This window comes from Lolium rigidum, chromosome 5, assembly GCF_022539505.1.
Source record: "Lolium rigidum isolate FL_2022 chromosome 5, APGP_CSIRO_Lrig_0.1, whole genome shotgun sequence".
Taxonomy (NCBI): Eukaryota; Viridiplantae; Streptophyta; class Magnoliopsida; order Poales; family Poaceae; genus Lolium; species Lolium rigidum.
In genome coordinates, this window is record NC_061512.1 from 4751375 (window position 1) to 4766913 (window position 15539).

Below are 15539 nucleotides of genomic sequence, written 5' to 3' on the forward strand. Positions count from 1 at the left end.
TTGTTTTCACGCCACGACATCCAAGTAATTGACTGGCTGCTCTGGTGTCTCCCAAACCACTCTCCCAATGGCCCGGGACGCGCGCCTTGTGTTGGTCCTGATCGGCTTCGCGGCCGGCCTCCTCGCGACGTCGCGGGCGCAGCCGGCGGAGGTGAAGGTGGGGCTCATCATCGACGCCGACTCGCCAGTGGGCAAGATCGCAACAACCACCATCCCCATGGCTCTCGAGGACTTCTACGCCGCCTTCCCCAACTCCACCGCTCGGCTTAAGATCCTGCAGTACAATTCCAGTGCAGACGTCGTCATCGCCGCGTCCGCCGGTATGCCCACACAATTCATTCTCTCCGTCCCGCTCCTGCAAGAATCTTGATGTCGTGTTCATGCATGGTCTTGATTCCCTTGCGTGCGTGCTTTGTACTACTAGCGTTGCAGCTGATGACGACGCAGGGAGCCCGTGCTATCCTCGGCCCGCAGTCGTCGGTCGAGTCGGCGTTCGTCGCCGACCTCGCCACCCACGCCGAGGTCCCCGTGGTGTCCTTCTCCGCCACGAGCCCCTCCATGTCTCCCACCGCGGCGCGCTTCTTCTCCCGCGCTGCGCACAGCGGCGGCTGACCAGGCCGGCGCCATCGCGGCGCTCGCCACGCTCTTCGGCTGGCGCCGCGTGGTGCCCATCTACCAGGACGACGACTACGGCGTGGCGTTCCTCCCCTTCTTGGTGGACGCCCTCGCATCCGCGCGCGCCGAGGTCCCCTACCGCTGCGCGCTCTCGGCGGCCGCGTCCCCGGACGCCGTGGCTGCGGAGCTATACCGCCTGGAGTCCGAGCAGACCCGCGTGTTCGTGCTTCACACGCGCCACCAGCTCGCGCGCCGTGTGTTCGCCGCCGCCGTCAAGGCCGGCATGACAGGGGAAAGCTACGTGTGGGTCATCACCGACGGGCTCACAGGCCTCCTCGGCTCCGTCCAGCCGCCTCAGGGTGTCATCGGGCTTGCGCCGTACGTGCCTACCACGCCACGGCTGCGGGACGTCAAGAAGCGGTGGGCACACCGGTACATGCGCGACCACCCGGACGGCGAGCTCTCGCACGCCATTATAGGCTGCTACGCCGTGCGGGCCTACGACGCCGCCCGGGCCGTGGCCTCGGCGGCGGAGCGACTCAGCGCCGCCGACTTATCGTCGCCACCCGGGCTGGTAGGAGGCACGGACGGCGACAATGACATCTCGGGGCTCGGCAAGTCTAGATCAGGCAAAAGCTTCCTCCGAGCTCTCAGCGGCACAAAATTCGAGGGTCTCGGCGGCAGGTTCGAGCTCGTCGACGGCGAGCTTGTAGTACCGGCCTACCGCGTGTTAAACATCATAGAAGGCGGAAGGGAGAGAGGCGTCGGGTTCTGGTCACCACGGTTCGGGCTTAGCCGGCACATCAGCCGCCGTTCCGACATCCCGGGCGGCGAGCTCGCGCCGGTGATCTGGCCAGGAGAGTCGGTGGTGCAACCAAGTGGGTGGGTGCAGCCAACGAGCGCGAGAAAGCTGCGGGTGGCAGTGCCGGGGTATGTCTCGGCGAGCTACCGTGCGATCGTGCACCTTGACGTGGACCCCGTCACCAACCAGACGACGGCCGGCGGGTTCGTCATCGACGTGTTCGAGGCTGCTGCCCTACGCGCTGCCGTTCGAGTACGTCAAGGCCAAGTCTCAGCCCTACGACACGCTAGTCCACGCGGTTCAAAATGGGGTAAGTTAATTCACCTGCTTTATGCTACTGCTTTCTGCAAAATGTATCTAGTCTAGGCACGCGCGCGGAACTCGCACCTGACGCTGAAGGCATCGTTGCTGAGGTAACCCGAGCTCTCCAGGGTCGTTCTGATGATGAGTCCGGTGGTTTCGTCACTTGATGGATCGCCATATATAGATCATGTTTAGGCTTAGAGCAACTGGTGCGTAACTAGCGACGACGGGGCCAATCAAGGAAACTTGGTAGTTCACTGTCACTTTGTCTTGGTCCACGCCGTATTCACGATCATGGTATAGTAAGAAGGGAGCGTCTAGGGAGCAAACGATGGCTGGTTAGTCGAACCTGGCCATCGCCCGAAAAAGGAAAGATTTGACCCGCGGTTACTATTTGTGGAAATCCAACCTGACATGTCCCTTTAAGCCAAACCTACACGTGCGAGCTAGTGCGTCTAGTCCCCACCACGTCCCCACCACGTTCTTTTTCATTTTCTCTGGCTGCACATGCCAGCTGTTGCATCCAAAAGCTATTGTCTCTAGTTTTTTTCACGCATTTTCCCAGGGTAAAACCGTGAAGCACAAGAGATCCCCTCACACTTGCAGAACCTCCAAAAACATACACAATTCCACATAATCAAGAAACCTGGTGAATATATAGACACAAAAAATAGGATCATGATGATATTGATACACATCAGCTAATTTCATTGTCTGTTTCAAAATGGACAAGCTGCAAACTAACATCTACCGAGCAACTATGCATATATCCGGTTCCGCTTGTATGTACTTTCACAAACTGATGCTTCATTTTTTTCAATGACCACTGATCTGTAAGAAAACACAAACTAAGAAGAATTAGTACCAGAAAATTGACGTCACATGCACCTTAATTGTTTAAAAAAACTCAAATGGATACATGTTTCACAATGAAGGTCAAGACTATGATCAGTTAAAAATCTTCAATACTAGATCCAATTGGGATATATTCCGACAAATATTTATTGGAAAGCAACATAGTTTTTATTGTGATAAGTGTATTACACTATACTGCATTAGGGGTGATTCTAAACCTGCATCAGTCTCAGCAACAACATAATGGAGCCAGATCTGCAACTTACCTGCACATGAAAAGAAACTCACTAATCTAATAGCTACAACTTAGTGCATGGAACGTGCAAGTAACACACAAATCACCCTAGAAACAATAAAAGGCGCAATGGAACAACCGTAGAGGGGATCTGGCTCGGAACCCTCGATTAGATCCTGGTCCAATCTGATCATAAAAGGTTTCTTCCATACAGACAAGAAAGACTGAAAGAGTATGCCTTTAACTCACCATGAGGGGCCGAAACTAGGTAAACCGCCGTGTCCACTGTGGTGCTTGTTATCTCTCCTCGTCGCTGTTCACCAAAAGTCCAGAGACAACATATTCAGCCCACTGTGTTCGACACCTAGGGTTTTGCAAGATACCCCTTGTTCCTTACGGGCCACAAATTTCTGACAGATTTCAGAAAATGACGTAATCATACAACTTAACATCATCCCTACAATAGCTAAGGAGTACAGTAAATACAACTAGATAGAAAATCATGTACCCAAACTTAGCTGCATGGATTTCAGGTAAAATAAAAACCCAGAAATCACCATACAACTTAACATCATTCCTACAACAACTAAGGGGTACAGTAGATACAACTAGATGGAAAATCATGTACCCAAACTTGGTTGTGGGGATTTCATACAAAAACAACTCATTAGAAATCACCATACAACTCTACATTATCGCTATTGCAACTTAGGCTAGAGTAAAAAAATAACTAGAGGAAAATCATGTACCCAAACTTGGCTGCATGGATTTCAGGTAAAATAAAAATGCAGAAATCACCATACAACTTAACATCATTCCTACAACAACTAAGCGGTATAGTAAATACAACTAGATGGAAAATCATGTACCCAAACTTGGTTGTGGGCATTTCATAAAAAACAACTAGTTAGAAATCATCATACAACTCTACATTATCGGTACTGCAACTTAGGCTAGAGTGAAAAACAACTAGATGGAAAATCACGTACACAAATTTGGATGCATAGATTTAAGGTAAAATAAAAACCCAGAAATAACCATACAACTTAACAACATTCCTGCAACAACTAAAGGGTACAGTAAATACAACTAGATGAAAAATGATGTGCCAAACTTGGCTGTGGAGATTTCATAAAAAACAACTAATTATAAATCACTATACAATTCTACATAGTTGCTACTGCAACTTAGGCTAGAGGAAAAAACAACTAGATGGAATATCCTGTACCCAAAATTGGATGCATGGATTTGAGGAAAAATAAAAACCTAGAAATCACCATACAAACCTTACATCATCCCTATTGCAACTAAGGGGTACAATAAATACAACTAGGTGGAAATATGTACCCAAACTTGGTTGCATGGAATTTTCTTAGCAAGCAACTAATCAGAAATTGTCATACAACTCTACATCGTCTCTGCTGCAACTATGGATCTCTATCTGTCAAATGTGATCGAGAAACATTAAGCATGGTTCAAGCAATATGTGAAAGCAACTTAGTATATGTATGAAGCAACAAAGTAATGTAGGCTGCAACATAGAGAAAACACCAAGTACTGTATGATGTAGAGAAAGCAATTTTCTTAAAACTTGGAAGCAACTAATCAGTATTGACATAAGTGGAAACTTACCAGATGCCAGTAGCATGTACTACTATTCTTTGTCTCATCATTCTTTACCCACCAAAACAGTACCCCACCCCTCACTCTGGAACTTTGCATATCAAGACTTCAACCGGAAAAATAGGATAGCAGTACAATTTATACGTAGCATGAAATCAACTTAGCATATCGGTAAAGCAACAAATTACTATATGAAAAAGCAACTTAGCAATAGAATACTATGAAGCGACATTGTGTAAGCTACTTGGCCCATGCGTGAAGCAACATACACCTCAAATGATTGAGCCGCTTATCTCTAAGATCACACTAAGTACTAAGCAAATGATAATTTTGCATGTGCATCTAAGCCAAGCGAAAAAAGACAATTTAATAATGATCATTAAGTAACTAGATTAAAAATGGCTGCTCAATTTAATTAGTAGGCTAAGCAAACTTTTATCATGTGGATGATTCCCCTGGTCAGACAAAAACATCAACCTCCTAGCCTATGGATGGGTGAAAAACAGGTTAATAGTGATCATTAGGTAAATTATCCAAGGTGGTTGATCTACTTAATTGAAGGGATAAACAAATTAATAGTTTGATAATTGAGGAGTGAAACAAATCAACAACCCCTACTCCACGGATGTGCAAAAACAACTTTAACTAGAGTGCCTAAAAAATTTAATTAGTTCGATAAATAACCCTTGTTCATGGATATTCAGAAACCAAATGAAATTAGTGGGGATAGCAATTAAACCAAAACTAGCTAGAACACAATGAAACAAGGACGAAACAAACTGTCAGGGGAGCTAGACAACTCTGTTATGTCATTGTTCTCCCAATCTGAAAAACAAAGGGAGCGTCTAGGGAGCAAACAATGGCTGATTAGTCGAACCCAGCCATCGAACAAAAAAGGAAACTTAGTATTTTTAGTGAAACTAAAAATAGTAGCAGCAAAATCGAATCAGGTCTGGATGTGACAGCAGTACTACGAATAATAGCAGCAAAATCGAATCAGCACTTACTATCTTTGTCATGCCTCTGGTGTCGTAGTGGTAGCCGCCCGAGAAGCCTCTGGTGGCGTTGGAGCGCAGGTAGAGCATGAGCCACGGGTACTTGGGCGACGTCCGCAGCCTGTGATGGAACACCCATCCGGCACCGGCACCCACAGGTAGAGCATGAGCCTGATTTTGTATTAGCTTTATTTTACATAGATTTAAATTGCTTGGGAATTCAACTTAGCTATGTCGCTAAAAACAACTTATCTATGTTGCAAAAGCAACTTCGGTCTATGTAAATGAACTTAATCAACTACTGCTAAAGCAAGCGTGGGAAAGCAACTTAACTATGTTGCGAGGAACAAATTATCAACATTTTGCAAACAAATTCAATCTATGAAAATAAACTTACTTAACTACCGCAAAATCAAAGTTAGTATCATGGGAAAGCAACTTAACTATGCTGCTAGAAACAACTTATCAACATTTTGCAAGCAATTTAAATCTACGTAAAATAAATGTAATTAGCTAATACAAAATCAGAGTCGATAGCTTGAGAAAGCAACTTAACTATGTCGCCAGAAAAACTTATCTATGGTTTGCAAGCAACTTAAATCTATTTAACGGAAAGCAACTTAGTTCGCCTGGTTGATGCAATTTAACTATGGTAGTCTATACTTAATGAAACATAAGTACATTATACACATAGAAACTTGGTTAAACTACAATTAGATGCAAAAACATGTCCTGTCCAATGTTGCAAAAAAAAGCAACTTAATTAGATGCTACAAGTGAACTTAGCTCCCCACACACCGCAGACAATTTTTTTTGTCTAATCTATGTAACCAACTAAATTAGTATGGTTGATATAATTTAACTATGCTGAAAAATCAACTTAGTATTTTTAGTGAAACTTACGTGCAATATACAGATAGTAACTTTGTTAAGCTAGGGTAAACACAGTTGGTCCATGTTGCAAAAAGCAACTTAATTAGATGCTACAAGTCAACTTGGCTATGATGGAGAAAATCACCTAAAAAATAGCTCCTCATCCACCCCATACAACAAAATGGACTAAACTATGTAACCAGCTAAGTTAGCGTGGTTGCCACAATTTAGCTATGCTGATAAAATTAACTTAGTCTATATAGGGAGCGAGTAAGTTTAACTAGGCAACACAGCTGCTCCATGTTCCAAATAATAATTTAATTAACTGGTACACATTAGCTTACCTATGACGATTAGGATCAGCCGGTACTCGGCAGCGAACAAGATGGCAACGATTAACCGGTTACTGCATGGTCCCGGACTATTAACCCAGCATGCTAACTCGGAGGAAAAAAAACCGTTTCTCCAATGTGATTTTGCTAGAGCAAACAAAGCGGGAGTAGGTTGTTCATGGCCACTTCAACAACTGCAGAAAATACGCCACAATGGTGCTACATTTGTGACTGAATATTTATTTAAAAATCCCTAGTTTGTGCTAACTGCTAAGATCACAAAAATTCATTTAGTTTTCAGTTATTTCGCAGTGCAACAATATGTAACATTTGTGTAGCAACCATGTTTATCTTTCTTCTATGCAAGTAATATAATCTAGGACACTTCAGTTTCTCAACAAACATGTCTAACTACGATAATCTATACTTCAGTTCCTCCATTGGCAGTGTGCTAGTTGGCTGACTTTAATTGTTTCAACAAGTATGACATATTACCTATATTTGCATTTACACGGAGAAGTGTATCTTGCTGCATCTCAATCGGTATAACCCCATTAAGTCGTCTTTTGTTAACACCACACATTTCTATTCCTACAAAATTAATGTGAAGAACTTGCATAATCTATTCAACTTGCTATCAAGTGGTAAGCCATTGTCCCATATATGTGGCCCAGCCCATATCTTACGCAGCCAAACCATCAGAAACTGCCTGAAACAAACAGAACCAAAATAATCTAAACGCATCTAGTTTGCCAATGCTCTGTCCCTCATATAGTCATATGATTTCAGTGTGGTCCAACTAAAATCGAGATGTGCATACACAAATATTCCGCACCAGCAGCTCAGCAAACCATGGGGAAAAAGTAGAATAATGGATCTGTTGTAGAGATGAAATCCACACAACAAAATCGGACGCAATACCCCACATTAACTTTCAAAAATTCATGGATTCACAAGCAAGCTCTCGTATCTGTGGGAATTTGGGGAATTTGAGTACATGGCTAACCTTAGGAACCACGATGCAGACATCACCGCTTGCCAAAATCACGAATCCGAGCTCGTCCGCCCCCTCTGTGTTCTATGTCGCCGAGCTCGACTCAATGGGGTCCTTCGTCTCCGATCTCCCTCGCACTCGCGCGCGGGTCGACCTCTGTCGCCGATCTCAGTGCACTCCCGCGCGCCTCGGCCTCCGCCGACGATCTCCCTCTCTTCGCGCACGGCCAGATCATGGACGATCACGGCGCCCTTAAGAAGGCACCTCCCTAGCCACCAGCGCGTCTGGATCGCCGCCGCTGAGATCGAAACCCTAGCTACGGAGGAGAAGGTCAGGAATGGGGAAAAGACGGGGAATGGGGAGAGAGACGAGAGGATCTCTGAACCCTCACAGGTGGGTCCCCTAGGTGAGTTTTGGTCGGGACAGTTCGGGTCGACGAGACCGTGATCGACGCAGATGGAGACGATCGGACGGCCACGAATCGATGGCTCGGGAGGACTAACTGGCCACCGTGCACTTATTAGCACTTGGGTAGTAAGAATGTTACGCGCGCACCCGTTGTGGTACGAGCAGCAGCCGTTAGGGTAGTAGCGTAGGTACCAGCGACGGCCTCCCGCAACGAATCTTGCTGATTTGGCATAACCGCTGGTGGCGGAGTAGCCGCCTATTGCCAGGTCGTGGGAGACCGGAACGGTCTTTGTACGTGAACTAGTACAAATGCCCGTGCGTTGCTACGGATCTTCAAAATTTATTTCTCAATGCACATATATAATTCACAACTCACTCTAAAAATTTAAAACAAATCTAACGTACTATAACATGATAATATTAAACGCAATAACAAAATATCATTTGTCCGCATCTGCGTGATTCCAAATTCTAGATCTTATTACTCATCTGTGTTAAGTTCCAGACATGTGTTATGTGCCGTCATAACTGTTAGTAACTCTAATGACGATAAATTTAGGGAACATGGTTCCTCTTTGTACCTAGGCGTAGCTAACGGAGTCAAACCGTGTGAAGAAGGGCAATTATCATCAACAATATGAATAATACAATAACGCAGCAAGATGCACTAAATAGCCTTGATGGTCTAAATACATACTACGGCCACTATACCGGTATGCTATTGTTTACAATCTACCGAAACATCCAATATCTGAAGCAAAAAAGCTGTGCATAATGCAAAATATTACGTATGTACATCAAGAAAATTGTGGTCTTCTACACAAACATACAACTAAATTATTGGTGAAAATAACATGTTCACGATACCAAGAAATTTAAATAGAATATATCCAGAATAGCCATTCCTTGCTGGTCAAATAACAACAAACATCTCGTTTAAAACAATAATAGCAAACAAAACTTCAAAATATAATTCACAATCGCATAGTGATTCAAGCCCGTGCCGTGCAGCTATTTGGGAACGATAAATCTATAATAAAACAGAACTATAAATTTTATCCATCTATAGGATCAAATGCACGCTGGATTAGAAATATGAGCTACTGGCAAGCTCACTTGTTTATGGGATGATCTTAGCACCATGGGAAAAGAAAAGAAAATGTACAACATAGGGGGAGCAGCTGGAGCCTAATTTTTTTTAATGAAAGCGTGCTTTTTCACCTTTCATTCATTCACATGAAGCTGTAGCGACCTTGGCCTGATCACCTGCTTCATTGACCTCCGACGAAATATCGGTTGTAGGCTTGTGATATGAGAAACCTCCAGGAAGCTAACCAATGGAAACAGCATAATTTGGTGGTTTATGCTCACCTTTGTGGTCAAAACGGTTTGTCGAACTTTGGGAGGGGTCGTGCTTGTGGCAACATGGGCTTACTTAGATGGTTGGGCGCCCTCTCTTCACACATATATTACACTGTGGTTAATCGTTAGAACATAAAAGAAGTGATTGCAATTGCACCATTGCAACTTCCGAGGAACGGGTGGATATACCATTTGTATGCAAATTCATTCTCCTGTTACAACCTCATGCAACTGATCCCTTCTCATTTACCAGTATCGCAATGAAATGATACGTGAAACCTCCTAATCAATATACTCAGAGGTATGCCAACCTTTCCCCCTAAAAGAAGCAGCAAGACGACAATGATAATTTAATATTAAGCAACTATTTAATTCTCCGAGACCATGCATTTCAGCTAGAATAACAAAGTTTATTAAGCCGAACACATACACCAAATACAGGAGCAACAATAAAACTTGAAAATTCTAGCAAATGAGGCCAAAGAAAAATATCAAAGATATTAATTAGCCCCAAAAATCTTGAAAATAATGCAAACAAATCTCTGCTAGGTAAGCCTGATGGCATCTGTAAAATTTAAAGAGAAGCATAATATATGCTTCCAAAATTCCTAAACAGTGACATTTTAGGCAGGGGAACTTACTACGCTAGTCTCATATAGATAATCAAGATATGTGAACCCAGCACGAAATTGGTCAAGCTTTGGCCCTCCAAAACAGTGGCATCTCATTTTCATAGAACTTTTAAAATTTTATAGCAGATCTCAACATATATGAATTTTTTTATATCGGTGTCTTGCTTTAATACCTCATTTAGATGGAATTTATCTTCTCTTAATAGCATATCTGAGCCTATCTAAAAAAATCTAGTCTCTAACTGGACCATATGTAGAACCATATTTAGATGGAATTTAACTTTTCTTTCCTCCCAATTTTGATTTAGAATTTGTCAGCTTTAATTAGTGTGGTTATAACTTTTACCCGGTTCATGTAAAATGCAGCTAGTTTATCTCAAGATAATTAAAGTAGAAGAAAATCATGTCATCTTTACGTGCCAAATTTATAGAACAACAACTAATGCTAAGATGTGGGTCTTTCGCCTCACAAAACGACAATCATCCAAAAGCTGGAGTTTTTTAGTGCCGAGTGACATCACTGCATGTGCTCAATCCCTTGATATCTCTTGTGGCTGCTGACGGTGAAAATATTCCAAACTATGATAAACGGCTTCAACTCTTCTCAGGTCGTCTACCTGCATCAACCACAAGCATTACATCAACCACTCTTCCTTAAAAAAAAGATACAACCGAGAGGCCAAGAAGTTAAGTTGGTACATGACCATTACCGGGGTTCTTAAAAACGAACTTGTTTGTATAATGCTGCAAAAAAAGTTGCTGGACCGCCATGTAGACATGCTCAAGAAACCATTGCAAGGCAATGCTGGTAGTATTAGTTTTAAACATAACAGAAAGGGCTAGTTGTAGCGGAACGTGTGACACTGTAAGAGCTGGTAGCTACAAAATGCACTGAATTCTGATTTCTACGACGAACACACAACAAAAGACGCCTCGAAATTTCTAGTCTTTGAAGACAATTTGTCTGGATGTAAGCTCATAAATCGAATAGGAAGAAAGGTATATTCCACTCTGTTGTCTTGGATCCATCATACATTAAACTCCAATTAGGCCTTCAATTGGAACTCTAAAAGAACCGGAATAATTATCAAGAAATTCTGATTCAGAGACAACTCACAAGTCACAACTCACCTCCATAATTCTTCTTGCCCTTCACGGTTCATCTTCATGCCTTCCTAACTCCCATGACCCAACTTGCAAAATAAAGAAGCACGGTCAGCCATAAGAACAGAAGAACGATGAAGAAAAGGGAAACAAAAGTGAAAGGTAAAGGTAAATCAATGGACTGCTTTCTCGCATGACATGTATGTCTTCTTAAATGACCACAATATCGTTGTCAAATAACAGCATCCATCCCTATACATTACAATATAACAATATCAGATTCTACTTGCCCTTCACGGTTCATCTTCATGTCTTCCTAACTCCCACGACCCAACTTGCAAAGTAAAGAAGCACGGTCAGCCATAAGAACAGAAGAACGATGAAGAAAAGGGAAACAAAAGCGAAAGGTAAATCAACGGACTGCTTTCTAGCATGACATGTATGTCTTCTTAAATGACCACAAATATCAGATATTCTATTCAGAATTCCTATTTAGTCTAGGATAATATTTGCTTGTTTCAAGAAGCTGAATACTAATATGAGCATTCTGAAGCTGAAACAAAATGAAACCTAGCTGGCACAACATAAGAAGAAGTTAGAATGCCTTTTCAGATGTATCTGCAACATGATTATCGGGTGGAATGTTCCAAACAGTCTTTGACGACTGACTGGCTGGGGTGGTCTTGGATTCTCCAAGGTCAAAGCCTGAATAAGCACAACGATCATCCCTTTGTTCTTTCAATGACCTCCACCTACCATCCTGCAAAGCATACGTTCAAATTGAACCAAGTCTATATCTGTATGAACTAATCAACAAAATCCGGGCACCTACTTTTCTGTTGGAGACAAAGGACAATAATTTGCTGATTTGCCCTAGTATTGTCACATATACTAACAACTCTGCTCCAAACCAAGGCAATTGAAATGGCCCCACTGGATTTTGTTGACATACTACTCTCTGTAATTATTATTTATGTGAGTTTCATGACTACCAATTCTGCTTCTGTTCATACTACCAAAGCCAAGAAGGGACACATCATATATCGATAGGATAGTTAATTGTGTTACCTACATGCTGGAAGACAAACTTGAAGCCAGACAAATCTGGAGTGGAAAACGGGCAATGCCTGCTCTATCCAGAATCTTTGTCTTGAGCTAACAAGCCAAACTTGTCAAGTGTTGAAGACTTCGCTGCCAGATATTATATCGGAGTAGCGCATGATACAAATAATTTGTCTGCGTTAAATTTCATGTGCATATCTCAGCTACTACTATGGATAATTTAAATTAGATAGAACGGAAACATCCTAAGAAAAATAATCAGAAAAGCAGTACTTGTAAATTCGTAATTGATGCAACAATTGAAACATGGAGAAAAAAATAAATGCAGTACTATTGAATGCAAATCGCATCACTGGACTTAACCATGATATAAGAAAAGCCTTTCTCCAAAATAGTTACATATAAAATTTCATCCACTATACAATATTTACAAACGAAAAGAAAAAACTATAATCACAGGCTACAAAACTTAAAAAAGCATCTATTTATTCAATGCATCATAACAATAAGTGCATGTAGAAATGGTTCCACTACACACCTTAATGCAACCAGAACCTTATTTTGGCAAAGAACACAGTGTAGGTGCGCGAGCCAAGTTCAAGCAACCGGCCTATCCTACTTCTATTCCGGAGTTACTGGCAATTAAACATAATCAGCAAGTCAACACCCGTAGTCCCATTCTTTATGTACAGAGTGAATTCGGAGGCTGTGTACATGCACAACAAATGCTGAAGGTTAATGCTTAGCAACACAAGAAGCCAAGAATGAGGGAAGGGATTAGATTATGACCAAAGCTGGAATTCTAGTTAGAGTGTTTTTACCATGTCGTTTGGGTGTTGTGGGCAAAAAAAATCCACGATTTGATGCTCGTCGATCTTCTTTCAGTTGCGGCCAAACCTGAAATCCGAAAGAATCAATCAGCTAGTGCAGCGACGCCAGATTATTCAGAGGCAGAGTAGAACATAGCACATCTCGTTGCACTGATACGAGGAAGGGGAGGAAGCGCTCATAATCCACCGGGTATTATGCTCTCCCTCAGCCCGAGGAGCTGTCCTCACCTTCCCACTTTCCTCTCACATCCTTCTTTTGAACATAGACACGATAATATTTTTTTTACTTTATTTAATATAAAAGTAAGCTGAGGATGTGGTACATGCGCTGCTACTCCAGTGGTGCCATATCAAATAGTACAAGGTCTTTGGAACCTATAAGTACATTTATTCGACCACAACCTCCATGTCACTGATAATCTGGTAAAAGAGGTCTGACCTAACTATATGTTCTCCAATCTGAATAACTGGTCAACCCACACCGATCTTTTACCTCACAACTTCCCTCATCTGCAGTTCTGCACTAAAGAGGTCATGCAAGTCTATCAGATCACATCCCAAACCACATCAGATCTCATGAACCTCACATGAGATTTATAGAATCACACACGGCCAATTAACAATTAGAGAACTGTAGGTAGGACAGGTTTTATGTTCATACCATACCTCTGTTTGTGCTCCCAAATGTCTTCATACCATCTACCGTTGGATGCAATTTCTTGATAAAACGTAATCCTGATAGAAAAAAAACCACGATACCACATAACACTAAATAGATGACGTAACACTGGAGTGTCGCAACTACTCAAAGACTCAATGCTTAAGTGGTATTTGCATCCCTAAATCGTAGCACACTCAAATTACCCTACAACATACGACACCATTACAGTAATGCTAGTAAGACCAACACTATCAGACAACCAGCTTATAGAGTGTGACGAATTTCTGTTTCAGCCACACCAACAGCCCATCATTTTCCTATAAAATTCACTGAACGCACGAACAGTAATGAGTAACTCTATGACAGCCAACACATGTACCAAAAAAATCAATATCTCTATTGACTTTTCTACTCCCTTGCATATCAGAGACACAAATCAGGTTGCTGGATATGATGTTGTTGATTTCAGTTTGCAGCAATGAATACACAACAAGTTGCGTCTTATCCCAATCGTCACCTCTCTGTGATGGCTTCCTTGCGGACAGCAGCAGGTCAGAGACGCGACCAGCTAGCTGCATCAGCTCCAAGACGTAGCCGGCTGTAGAACTCGGGAACGTCATCGGGGGCAGCAGCTCCTACAACCAAACGGAATCACATTAGGGCCTCCCATCATCAATCGAATCAAACAAGGACCAGCGAGCTTACCTTGCCGAGCGCGTGCTACTCCTTCTGGAGGGGCTTCATGCAGCCCTTGTCGGCCATGGCACACCCCTGAACGTCTTCATACAGGCATACAGCTTGACATCGACGCCCTGGCCTTCGAATCAGGCGCATGGATATACTGGCCGACTGAATCCATGGCCTCCCGGTGAGAAGAGGCGGCCGAAATCGAGGACATGGTCGGTAGGAGTGGGGGGGGGGGACGGAAGGTGACGGCGGAGGGGATAGGACGGTGATGCTGGAGAGGATGGAGGATGGTATCTCTTTGATGCGGAGCGAGCGGCGGCGGCGATTGAGTGCGTGGGAGACTGGGAGGAGCGAAGATTTGGCGAGGAATTCGCGTGGATTTTGTGATGCATGTGGGTTGACTGGGGCGAGATTTCTGGCGCGGCCCAAGTTGGTGCTGGGCGGAAGGGTACGACGACCAAAAAATCTTGCTGTAGTGAGAGGTGGGCAGAATAGGGAACATGTTCCTCCTTTTTAAGTAGTGTAGATATAGCACAAGCAGTGTGCGACGGCGGATATGATGACATCGGATCGACGTGTATCCTCTGCGCGCGCGCGTACAAGGCCTGATCGACGCCGGCCTTCTCGTACAGCCTCGTGCTCCCGTGCACGGAACGGAACTCGCGCGCGCAACCTCAACTCCACCGGAATGAACGGGCTACCTCTCCCTTGGTTTCATTCTTCAGCCACGGGAAAATAATTCGCGGTTCCATTTTCCTTTGGTTGGCTCGCTCGCATTATTACCCAGCCGGAGTCAGGCCGACGTGGCCCTTCATTTTTAGCCCACGCGTCCTCATTTTCTTGCCAACGAATTCGCCTTCTTTTTTTTAATGGATGCACGCTCGTGCGCCCAAATTGAGCCTCTCTATTTTTCCTTACTTCTGCTGCTCTTTACGACACGGCCTCAAACCAGGATACGTACGGAACTCGTCAAAACACCTGGTCAAAGCTAATCTCAATCCACGATCTCAACAAAACAAAAAAAAACTAATCAATCCACTATTATAGTACTGTACGCCAATAATCCCCCTTTTTTTTCTGGATCACGCAATTGACAAAAACAATTGCTTCAAGTTACAATATACTGTACCTACAAGCTGTATAAAACTCCAAAAAGAAAAAGGCCA

The 15539-nt window shown here is 43.5% G+C and overlaps 1 long non-coding RNA gene and 1 pseudogene across 4 annotated transcripts; one reads left to right on the forward strand and one right to left on the reverse strand.

Moving 5' to 3' along the window:
• Positions 1-67: 67 nt before the first annotated feature.
• On the forward strand, positions 68-1834 carry LOC124655558 (annotated as a pseudogene).
• An 8537-nt stretch (positions 1835-10371) lies between these two features.
• On the reverse strand, positions 10372-14806 carry LOC124658227. 4 transcript variants are annotated; one of them, XR_006989081.1, is made up of 5 exons: positions 14392-14805; positions 13017-14321; positions 12202-12901; positions 11161-11893; positions 10372-10646 (listed from the first exon to the last, which is right to left on the reverse strand). It is a non-coding gene; the product is annotated as an uncharacterized LOC124658227 (long non-coding RNA). The 4 variants fall into 4 exon arrangements; XR_006989082.1 differs by having other exon boundaries at positions 10740-11893; positions 12202-14321; positions 14392-14806; XR_006989083.1 differs by having other exon boundaries at positions 12206-14321.
• Between the last annotated feature and the right edge of the window lie 733 nt (positions 14807-15539).